This window comes from Lycorma delicatula, chromosome 13 (genome assembly GCF_047948215.1).
Source record: "Lycorma delicatula isolate Av1 chromosome 13, ASM4794821v1, whole genome shotgun sequence".
NCBI lineage: Eukaryota > Metazoa > Arthropoda > Insecta > Hemiptera > Fulgoridae > Lycorma > Lycorma delicatula.
The window spans coordinates 1,881,883-1,895,332 of NC_134467.1; positions in this window are offsets into that span (position 1 = coordinate 1,881,883).

Consider the following 13,450-nt stretch of genomic DNA (forward strand, 5'->3'; position numbering starts at 1 on the left):
TTCATCTATTTTACCAATGATCCTTTCTGTCTCCACTTCTAAACGCTTTTCTTTAATCTATCTACTCTTCTTTCGCTTATTTCCATTTCCTGTTTATAGCATTTCTTAATTGCCGATAGTTCCTTTTACCTTCTTCATCACTACCATTTTTATACTTTCTACGTTCATCCATCAGCTGCAATATACTCTTTGATATCAAAGGTTTCATACCAATTCTGTTTGTTCCACCTAAGTTCGCTTTTGCCGATTTAAGAATTTCTTTTTAACATTCTCCCATTCTTCTTCTACCTTAACATTCTTACTCAGACCTCTTGCGATGTCCTCCTCTAAAATCTTCTTTACCATCTCTTCCCCAAGCTTATCTAAATTCCACCGATTCACCTGACATCTTTTTTTCAAGTTTTTAAATTCCATATCAACTATATTTGATTAACACCAAATTGTGATCGCTATCAGTGTCTGCTCCAGGATAAGCTTTGCAGTCGACGAGTTGATTTCTAAATCTTTGTTTAACGATAATTTAAACTGGGCGTTGTAATCGCTAAATTATACTTCGTGCAAAACTCAATAAGTCGGCCCCCTCTTTTATTCTATAAGCCCAGCCCGTATTCACCCACAATATTTTTTTCGGTGCTTGCATTCCAATCTCCAACTGCTATTAGATTTTCAGGGCCTTTTGTGTGTTTAATTGCCTCGTCTGTTTCTTCGTATACACTCTACCCCATTATCATCACGGCCACTTGTAGGCATATAGACATTAGCAGTAGTTGTCTGCTTAGGTTTTGATGTAATCCTTATTGTAGTCGCACCTTCGGTTCAGCTATTCTGTATCACTAAGCACTCACGCCCCCTCACCGTTGGCAAAGTCTCACGATTCATAGAGGGAGACAATTTATATAATGTATAAAATAAAATCATAATATTAAAATAAGAAAATTTAATTTTCTTCGGTTACATACAATGAACTAGATGTTTGCTTCGGAAGCAAATATCTAGTTCATAAGCCGGCAAAGCGCTACATAATTTTTCCGGCTTTGCCCGTGACAGATTTTTAATTCCGATTCACAATAGGGTTATTAAATATTAATGAATTATTTACTTTTAAAATTGTATTTAAAATACAGCCGCGAAAAATTTCCAGTTAAATATTTGGGTCCTACTGGACTCTCGATTAAATGGCGTTTTTAACTTATAAATTGTGCAGCATTAAAATTCTAATCGAGTAAAATCAAAATTCTTAGTAAGAAATGTCCGGTCTCACTTAACAACCCGCAGGGTTGGTGTAGCGGTTAAACTCGTCATCGCAAATCAGCCGATTTAGAAGTCGAGAGTCTAAGGTTGAAATCCTAGTAAAGGCAGTTACTTTTACTTTAATATGAATTTGAATACTACATCTTGAATACCGGTGTTCTTTGGCGGTCGGTTTCAATTAACCACACTTGTAAGGAACGGTCGACCTGAGACCGTACAAGACTACACTTCGTTTACGTTCATACATCTTCCTCAGGTTCACAGTTAACTCCCTTCAGCAAGCTATGCTTTTATTATAAAAACAATACTGTTGTTCGATCACGTAGGCGTGCGATTATCCTTCTTATTTATCTTTCATTTGTTATTTCCGCTTCTTCTCGCTTAAAAATAAATCAATTACCCAGCAGTCGCTGTCAGTTCTCCGTTCAGTTCAGATGACCATAGCGTCTCGTAATTATGTTTCGGTGAATCAAATATATTCTAACGTAAATATTTGTGTCTGTATTAAAATGTCCTGGCACATTTATGCGTTAAATTTTGTCTTATCGGCCCATCCGATCTGGAGTATCAAGCAAAAAGCAAGACGACATTCTAAATACGTAAAATTAATACGTACTTCTGGAATTTTTTAGTGCTAAAATCGGTGAGGGAGTTACGAAACCTGTAAATATGTGCAAATTTTGACTCGATCAACGTACTTTTGGTTATACTTGGCACATTTCATTATATTTGGCGCGGTTACAGTTTTGGTTTATACTTCCGGTATATAGTATACCGTGTGGTAGCACAGTATCGGACAAATTTTTTAGTTTTATATTTTGTAATGCTGCTGTGTCAATGTTTTAAGTACGGTTTCTCTTAATCCATTTAAGCGCAATTCATTTTTTATCCGTGTAACTACTAACAGTTACTGACGCGATCCTTGAAATGTGATATTAGTTATTATAATTATCGGAATAAAAGATTAATTTATTTACATTCGTTAATTTTGCTTATAGCAAAATTAGTGTGTCGGTTTAATACTTGAATTTTGCCAAGAACGTTGGAGTTAATTTTTTAGCAAATTAAACATTTTTACTCCAGATATAACTCCAGTAGATATAACTTTTTCTGGTTTTACTGTTTAATATGTCACGTTATCGCATTACTGTTCTCTTAACATATAAAAAAAAAACCAGTAATGCTCCTTTACTGTTCTTTAAACGACCAGCTCCTTGTTTTTTTAAAGAACGTTTTCTACGTCCTCAGGAATAGAACTTCACCAATCTCTTATAAACTCCGTTTGAAAATATTTTAAAAAATCTAAGATTACCATCGAATTCCCGCAATGAATACGTTTCGTAACCGAAATATTAAATAATTATAATCGCAGTTCGCTAATACATTCGATAAAAATTTCATCGCTGATTTGCTTATTTAATTTTAATAATTTGTTCTTTGTCAACGCGTTTGAGAATTGTTTTTTTTTCTTTCGACTTAAAATTATAGCAGTATTTTTTAGCCGCGTTTCGATTCGTTTTGTTTTTAATGAAGTCAGATTTTTTAAACTCATCTTCATATTCGGTTGATTTTACGTTTATAAATTTTCTAAGGATTAAAATCTCAAAATTTTATTTACTTATCGGAAATTTAAGGAAATTATGATATGTCAAAACTAATCGACTGTGTTTTGCGACATCAATATTTGTGTTTTACAATAATATTCTTAAAAATTAATACAGGCAGAGTTTTGGATCCTGTTTTATTAAATTTGTTAGATCAAAAACCGCATGAAAGCTTCAAAATTTTCCTCTTAATTTAAGTTTGAAGAATTTCAGAATCCCTTCGTTTTACCGTCGCAGCAGAAATCAGGGAAAACATTTTCGCAAGCTATAGTAACTCGAAAAGTAAGTTTCTCCGGACCCATTTTATAAGTAATTCTTTTTCTTTATTTTCACAGATTCTTCTTCTCCGAGAGAGAGTGAGAGAGAATGAGCAGAGAGACGAATCCTGTTACGTCTACTACTTGATTGTTTTAATTTTATTTAGGCACATACTATTTCAAAATGCACTTTATGCGGTCGTACTTTTTTAAAAAGGTTTCTGGTTTACACGTTTCGGATACTGTAGCGAAAAAATCTCATGCGATTTACCCCGAAGGATAAAATTGGAAGTGAAGATTTTAAGTGACAAAAATGTACGCGACAAAATTATAGAAATCTATTTTATTATTTTTCGTATAAATTAAAAACACATTTGTTTGAAACGTTACAAAAACAGAGACTAAGAGACAAAATATCGATTTAAAACAGGACTGTTTTGTTTGGTTAAATAAGTATAGAATAACGAATAACCGTTGAATTTTATATGATTTATTTTTTATGTAGAGCCTTAAGTTTCTATGGAAAAACAAATTCGCTTGACGAAAGAATTTTTTTAAAAACAAATAAAATTTCCCGAATTAAAAAAAAATTCTATCGCGTTTTATTTTTATTGCGCAGAAACGATCTAAATAATTTTTTTTTAAAAAACTAAAAGAAATTAAAAATTATTTTATAATCTTTAAGAAATGTCTTTTGACTTTTGTTTGTACAAAACCGTTTTTGTTTTTTAGGTTTTCATAAGAAAACCGTTTAACTCCGCTTTGTAAAGGACCAAGGCCTTATGAAAATATAATAACGCAAGAAAATCGTAAACGTTTGATGAAATAATAAAACATTTAAATTTTAAATAAAAAAAGATCGGTAATTTTAAACGGCGGATGCTCTTTTGCAACACGCATTTTTCATTGCGGTTGCGTTTCAACTGCAACAGTTTTATGTTGTAGTAAATGCAACTACGTTAATAAATAGATATGTGTATTTAAGACAAAACTTAACAAGGATTCAAGTTTATAGAATAGAATCCAGTATTATCGTTACGGGATCATTTGTGCTTTTTTAAAAAGGCTATCTCAGTCTAACCCGGGAAAAACAGATGAGTGTTGTTCCCCTCGTGTTGTAACGAACATTTTCTTGATTACATTATCAGTGATTCTGGTCTTTCTTTAAACTATTAAATATTTTGGTTTTCGATATAAATAATTTTAAACTTCATTTCGGATACCTTCTTAAAAAAAGTATATGTGTGTGTGTTTATTTTTAATTATAATATTTACTTAATAAATTCAATTTTTTTGTAGAGAAATTTTTTTTTTAAATTTCAAAAATTTAGTACAAAATCAACGAGGCTCATTTTACGTAGTGTCGCGTGTTTCTGGTTTGACAAGGATATTGAAGACTAACAAACTAAAATTTTCTTATAAAGACAATTTATTACTCTAGAGACATATAAACAAAATTAATAATAATAATAATAATAAAAATAATGATGCAGAATAGTAGTTCAAATAAAAAGACGTGATTTGTTCAATGATAGTTAAATTATAAATCACAGAATACAGTTCGATTTACTAAAAACGTTACAATGACTGATAGATACTAATATTGCGATAACAAGATAATAATGGATTAATCTAAAGTTCATACGATTCACTTTCTGCGAATATTATTACTTTTACTTTTATCGTTTACCCTTTACTGTCTGTCACTTTTACTGCTGTTAACCGATAACTCACCGAGCAACTTCCTGCATTCACCCGTTGTTCACGCTAGCACACTCGTGACGAATTCTTCACTCGTCACGCTTGCCGATACCGCCGTCACCGCAGCCGCGTCGAACTCGAGCTTGCGAAACTACTCGGTATTATCGCTTGTTGTCACGACTACGCCGAACACGGCCTCTTAGAACTACAGAATACCTCCGCCGGTCCCCGACAGTATTTATATCCCCTACTTGCAGGACCAGTACCCGCCTCGTTTAATGTCGAAGCGTAACAATTTTCATCGTCCGCGCCGTGACGTTTTTCTATAAATTCTTATTCCGGTCCGGCAATCCTTCCTGTCGAACAGTAGCTTTTGGAGGCCCCATTATCTGTATTATCGAGAACAGGTTGTCAAACAATTCGTTCTAAAAGAGGATCCCTTTTAGTTTTTTCTGGGTTCTTATTTTCGTTGTTTTTTTGACTTACTTTCTTCTTAATCGGAAGAAACACGTTTCCCTGATTCGTTATACTTGTCCTGTTAGAATAGTTTATACAGCCGTTAATATGTATTTATTTATTTTCGGAAAAGATTTCTAAACACTCCAAACTCTGTCTGTAAATTCAGCTAGTACCACTTTTGAAATAAATAATTTACCGTTTATCGGTATGACCGTGTTTGCCATAAACGCCACTTTTTGTGATTCTATCGCCATAGTCGCTTTAGATGGTAAGGTGTACTGATAATTTACTCGAGTACTGATAATTTTTATAGTACAGTATAACGGATGTTAATTTAATTATTTTTTTTTTTTAATTACTTTGCTTCAACTTAAAATTTGGCTGCTTGTTGTAACAAATTTATGTAACACGAAAAGAATTACGAGTGTATAAAAGAATCGATACTAACCACGCTATACGTTTACCGGTGATTTTAACCTAAACAACTCGTTTCATAACAACGTAAAACATATCGAGAGATCTTAGTTTATCAACCGATTACTATTGTCTTAACTTACGCAGTCGTATTTCATTCTTAAAATAACGAATTTAAACCCCTATTAACCGCCTGATTACGCGTATTTTCTCATCTTTCTTCATAGTTTAAACGTTTTTCGACTGTTCCTTATTCAAAAATAATTTAGTTTGAAATTACTAATTTAAAAATATTATTTTAAAAATAACGAGAAAAAGGACTGTAACGTTCAGGTCACGATCGATTACAAGCCGGTTTGTATAGTTTTGTTCGTAAAACGATGTGTCGATTAAGGGGAAGTATACGTTAAAAATATTGAAAAAAAATGTTCATCAAAACCATTTTTTGTTTTAAATTGGATAGAGATTAAATAAATCTCGCAGGAGAGGGAGGGAGAGAGAGCGAGCGAGAGAGAGAGAGAAATTCTATTGTATGCTTTGTACGAGTACAAAGAGAAAGATAAAGGTATTAAGTGAATTGTTAAAGGAAAGATAGAAATGGTAAAACAAAGAATGGAGAGATGTGTATGAAATGACGAGTGAGAAAAAGACATTGAAAAAACCGCATTTGCAGATTTTTGATATCATTTTATATATATATATATTTTCGAAATATTTTTCAAAAACTTTGCAATAATATAATATTACTGTAGTTATGTCAAGTAAAAGGGATTCCGTCAGCAAGATTTTATTTCAGTAAAAATATTCTTGACAAGATTTATGCAGATATTGCCATTTTATAAAAAATGAAAATTCTAAAACGTTTTAAATAAAATTACGAGTATAATACCATTCTTACAAGGATACAAAAAAAAAGATAAATAAATAAAATAACTAAACCACAAATAATGGCAAAATAATTATTTACAAAATCAACGTTTTAATAAACGATGGCATATATAGAGCTACCCTAAGAACATTTTAACTTATCGACCCGTCTCAAATGCGCTCGTTTCCTCGTTGTTATTTAAGTTACGTTGTTATTCAGCGGAATCTTTTTTTAATTAGATTCTGGTTTATTATAAAGTATACAGGCAAAAACAAAACTATGCATACGTACTTGTAAATTGGTTTATTGGCATTTCTCCCGCCATCACCCTATTCGGTCTCCCTAAAGCATAAGACCGAATGTCTGTGCCACAAACGGCTACTGAGCCTCGAAGCAGATTAGCGACCGGTGTCCTAAATAGCGCCTGGAGCTTACCTAACAGCGTGAGCGGACTAAGCGCGCTGCCATACACTACCGGCTTACTTGTCCCAACCGCTCGCTTGTCATATATTTATTAAAATGGGAAGGCGCACCCCGTCAACTTTTCTTTTTCCTGTTTAGCCTCCGGTAATTACTTTTCAGGTAATACTTCAGAGGATGATATGTATGAGTGTAAATGAAGTGTAGTCTTGTATCCGTGTAAAAATAACTGACTTTACTAGGATTTGAACGCTGAAACTGCCGACTTCTAAATCAGCTACTTTGGGAAGACGCGTTCACCACTAGACCAAGCCGGTGAGTTGCACCCCGTCAACTATTAAAAATATATATGACATCCATAAATTAAAATTTACTTTGTCTATACAGCAATTCGCTGCCACATCTAGGTTGCTGAATGCCAGCAAGTACCTGTCCAACATATTAAGGCGCTTGGAGCCCTAATTGGTTGGTGATCAGCCAATTTTCTCCTTAAATCTCTAAGTTCTAGGGTGGCTCGGTCTCTGCTCTCCCCCTAGAGCAGGGAGTCAAACATCAGGTGTTCATCTAACTGGACCTTCCCGCAGACGCACAGCTCATCAGCTGCCAGGCGGATCCGAAACAGATATTAGCTCAAATTAACATGGCTGGTGAGCACCTGGGCACCTGTTGCCCTTACAAACGAGTTCGAGGCATACCATTCCCCCAGATCCCGTATAAACTTGTACAGGGATCTTTCCTTAGTCGTGGTGTCCCATTCCAGCTGCGAAGCTTCCATCGCGAGGCTCTGCAGCCTCTTCCGCAGACGGAAGATGAGCGACTGAACGAAATTTAGATCCGTGCATTGTGATCACCCTTCCGTCCGATACAGGCCCGGCTCGAAACCGCATCCCAAATTCCTTGGCCTCGCGGCTTCTTTGCAATCTCCTCATGGCTGCCCGAACTTTCACCACTAAATCGATTGTGAGAGCCTTTCCCAATACGGTGGTAGACTCGTAGGAGGTTGTTTTAAAAACACTAGTGCATACAATTAAGGCTCTGCGCTGGGTCATCTGAAACTGTCCAGAGTAAATCTTATACTATTGCCTGCCTTTTCTCTAGTATAACCTGAAAGTACTTAATATATTTCACCCATACAAACGTATAATATTTACAATATAAAAAATCTTCCTTTTTTGTTACAAAATTGTACTTATCCAAAAAGGATTTATTGTATTTATACCAAAAAGGAACGTTTTTGGTATATTTTTAATATACGAATGAATTCGCTGGTACCTGATACGAACAATAATTTTGTGTGATAGGGTTACACACACACACACACACACACACACACACACACACACACACACACACACACAATTTTTCTGAATATAACTGGATTATACACAGCGAAGCTTATCTTAAGAAAGAACATTTCAGCGGATTAAAAAATCAGGCCTATATGTCTTCATTTCGTACTGAATTTAAGAAAATTGAGTTGCATAAAAAGAAATTTATAGATAAAGTTAAAATTATTTTTCGAATAAAGTGAACAATTCTGTAGATTGACAAAATCCCTTTTTGAAGTTCTAAAAAAGTTCGGTGGAAATGATAAAACGAATAATATAATCAGAGAAATATTATTTACAAACACAACTTCCAAAGTTAAATTTTGAAGTGAAATTTCTAATCTTTCTCCTCCTCCCAAAAAAACATAGTTCAAAATTAGCGTAGGAAGACTCATCTTTATTGAGTATATTTCCTTCGTAGACGATTTAGTTATTTTGTTGGACGATTCCAAAATAGCAACAGAATAAATAAACATGTATTACAAGAAACTGCGGAGGAATGTACGCCTACAAATATCTTAAACGTTAATATTTGACAGATACCAAGAAGTTTTGTTTTAAATCACGCATCAAAAGATAGTAAAAGTAATAGTTGACTCGAGAAGAAATAGCCCGAAAAACAAAATGGAATTTGCAACACAAAAATGTACAGCAAAAATTCTATCTCTGTAAATGCGGAATTATGCGTTTGAATACGACGATTCGTCCAGAAGTGTTGTACGCTGCAGAATATTTATTTACGACAGACATGGTACTTTTAAATGAAATTTGGAAAACCCTATAAAAGACGATACATATATATAAGTTCGTTCTTACAAAACTCTTATACCAGAAACTTAGAGAAATAACTGATGTTACGCGTGAAAGAAGATTGACACGGCTTTGTACTTGAAAATAAATTAAAAAAATTATTCTTACGAGGACACTAAGGTCAGGTACGGGTATATAAGCTTGCTACTCTACGGATAAACGAAAAGGGATTGCCTGGATAATTATTACATTTATTTATTTTTTATTTATCGGTTATTTATTATATATTTATATAATTTATTCTTTACTTTTCAGTGCATTTTTATATTTGTTAATATATTATATTTTTTTGTTTAAAATTCTCAATTTGATTTAATTCTTATTTTTTTACTTTTTAGAGGGTTTTTCTAATTTGTTTCCTTTTTTTTATTAGTGTTAATATTAATATTAGTTAAATAAAAGCTTTTTTAAGAAATAATTTTTTATATGTAATCAAATATATTTTTGAATTTTTTTGGGGGGTTTTTTATGTTTTACTTTTTAGAATTAATGAACAATAAACTTTTTACATCCAAAAAAGTATTCTTAATAATATTTATATCTGAATATTATTGTTTGTTCAAGTTTGTTTGTTTATTAAGACTAAAAAGTAAAAATATTTATTTTTACACATCGAAGTTACATACGTGTACCAAATTTCAATCATTTTCATACGATAGTTCATGAGAAATAAAAATTTTCAACTGAATGCATGAATTTAGCGTAGGGGTAGGCGTGAGGCCTACCCCTACGCTAAATTCATATCAAATTCCGACACCGTAGTGCTGTATTGTCATCAAAGTTACATACGTGTACCAAATTTCATTGATTTTCCTACGATAGATCAAAAGATATAGCAGTTGCAAGATGTGATTAATACTAAAGCAAGTTAAATAAAAGCGTATAAAAAGGAATTCTATTAAAGTCCATATTAATTATTTAAATTATAAACGCGTGAAATAATACTAAAATAAACATAATAAAGAAATTTCAGAATAATTCGCAATTCAGAAGGCGTTAATCAAATTTCAGCACGTACAATAAATAAAGATACAAAAACTCAGGTTTTAAAAAAAAATAATTAAAGTTTTTTTAAATTCATTTACAGAGTAACATTATTCAGTGAAAAGTTAATCTTTTAATAGTACTTTAAATTAAAATATTAGAATATCTTTTTAACAGTATGGAAATTTATCGAAATATCAGTAAAACCACTAAAAGGGCGTTTTTACAAGCTGAAGTACTGCATCGAGTTACACAAAATCCGTTCTGTGTTCCGGTTTTGAAAAGTTGGATATTGTTATTTTTATTACACGACTATCCAAAAAGGAGTGTAATGTATTTAGGGTGTATGTATGTTCCATTGTAGCACCTCAACAGCTGAACGGATTTAGACGTATGACGTCGTGTTGGAATTCCTTACGTTACCGTGAGTGTCAAATATATATACATTTGCGTGTATTTAAATTAAAAAAAAAAAATTGGGGAAAAAATTATACTATATATAAAATTATCATCAGGGAGCTCTTTGATTACTCTGTATTAAAGAGCGATGATTGTCGGCAATGTTTTTTTTTTTTTTTTTTTTTGGCAGTCGTGTTTTATAATTTTTAATATCTATGTCTGGTTTAAGAATAAGTGTCAATTGTTTTTAACAAAGATTGCACGTTCGTGAATATAAATGTATCGAAAAGTTAATAACAGATCGAGTTTAAATCGTTTTAAATATAGATTCTAATTACAACGCCAAACAACGATCTGGCGATCAAGTTTTATATGTTCGAAACTGACTGACGTTTTGAAGGACTAATACCGTAATCAAGTAATACGGTAATGTTTAATATCGATTAAACGTTTAATATCGGTACAATCGAAATCGATTTGATCGTTTCAAGAAATTTATTATCTAATAAAACACCCAGAAATTTCACTTTACGAGTAACAGATAAACTGCCGTTACCGTTTATGGAATTCTACCCGCGCAATTAGGAATGTAATTAAATTGCGGGAGAGTGTGCACACAGATACTCGCTAAAAGTTTTGTATAACTCTTTTAAGTTTTGTATAAGTTTTTGTTTAACTCTTCCGGCTTTATTCTTGTTAAGGGTGCTATTATCAGCTACCTGAATGACCTCTGTCGTACCAAAACTCTTTCTGAAACCGAATCGATCTCGATCCGGTATATCTTTCACGTCACGTTCAGTTCGCGTAACTATAATTCGGTAATTACGAAAGTTACCTATCGTTATAAGTAAGCGCTAGAATACATTGTCGCGTGTTCCTTGCGGTTCGATCAGGTATCGAGAGGTTGTTGACAATTTAGAATGTTTTTGTAATTACAGTTAATTTTTTTAAAATCTTCAAAATTACAACCAGGCAAATTAATAATAATAACAACGGTGATAAATACAATAATTATAATAATAATAATAATAATAATAATAATAATAATAATAATAATAATAATAATAATAATAATAATAATAATAATAATAATAATAATAATAATAATAATAATAATAATAATAATAATAATAATAATAATAATAATAATAATAATAATAATAATAATAATAATAATAATAATAATAATAATAATAATAATAATAATAATAATAATAATAATAATAATAATAATAATAATAATAATAATAATAATAATAATAATAATAATAATAATAATAATAATAATAATAATAATAATAATAATAATAATAATAATAATAATAATAATAATAATAATAATAATAATAATAATAATAATAATAATAATAATAATAATAATAATAATAATAATAATAATAATAATAATAATAATAATAATAATAATAATAATAATAATAATAATAATAATAATAATAATAATAATAATAATAATAATAATAATAATAATAATAATAATAATAATAATAATAATAATAATAATAATAATAATAATAATAATAATAATAATAATAATAATAATAATAATAATAATAATAATAATAATAATAATAATAATAATAATAATAATAATAATAATAATAATAATAATTTTTTTTTTTTTTTTTTTTTTTTTTTTGAGTAGGGAGGTGGAAATGCATTTACGCACGGAGTGTCGGGCTCCCGCTGGTGGTATTATCCAATCACCATCAGCGGACTACCGACTAAAACCACCCCCCTTTCTACCAGGGCTCGACCCGGAACCGTTTATCACATTACTTCCGGTCGAGTCCTCCTAACTAGCCTGTTTGGTGCTACCTAATTTTCAGGACTGTCCAGGTCAGCCTTTTTGGCCCTGAGTATGTTGCCGACGAATCGGGCTACGCTTTCCCAGCTGCCCAGGTCACGGAGCATCATCGCAACCACGTTGTGGGGACTCAGTGCTCCGTGATCCGCCTCTAATGTCCCTCGATCTGCCGCCCACCGAGCACATTTGAAAAAGGTGTGCTCGGCGTCGTCCCGTACACCGGGACAATACAGGCAGTCGGGGGACGGCGCTTTCCCTATGACATGGAGGTAAGCGCGGAAGTACCCGTGACCCGTTAAAAATTGGGTCATGTAGTACTCCACTTCTCCATGCCGTCGCTCCGTCCACGGTCTGACCAGAGGAATAAGCCTTGCGGTCCATCGTCCTCTGGTCTCGTGGTCCCAGGTCTCTTGCCATGCGAGGAATGTGCGAGTGCGTTCCTCGTTGGCAATGGTCACCCGGTCTCCGCCTGCCCGCCGCCTCCCGTAGATCGCCTGGCGCTCCCTTGCTAAAGTAGCAATGGGTATGACGCCGGCGACCACAAGTACTGCAGGCTCGGAGACCGTCCGATACGCGGAAGCGACTCGCAAGGCTGCGGTGCGTTGCACCTGCGCGAGCCGCTTCCGGTTTCTCGCAACTCTTAATGCCTGGGCCCACACTTCCGACCCGTATAGCAGGATGGAATGTACCGTGGACATCAGCAATCGCCGTCTGCTGGCCTTCGGTCCGCCGACATTCGCCATCAGCCGGCTGAGAGCAGTTACGGCTCTCGCAGCTTTGTCGGCGGCTGTACGAAGCTGCTCAGCAAAGCTGAGTTTCCGGTCAATCATCATACCGAGGTACTTTGCGGCTGGCTTGGTCTCGACAACCTCTACCCCGACCCGCAGGGAAAGAAGGGTGTCGATACGTTTCTTCGTGAGAACTACGATCTCCGTTTTGCTGAGAGCTAGAGACAATCCATGATCGTCCAGCCAGGCACCGACTCTGTGCATGGCCCGACTGAGCCTCAGTTGGGCGCGCTCCACGTCGCGATCTGCGACAAGTAGCGCAACGTCGTCAGCGTACCCAACCAAGGCAGATTCTTCAGGCATCTCCAGCCTCAGCAAGCCATCGTAGACGGCGTTCCAAAG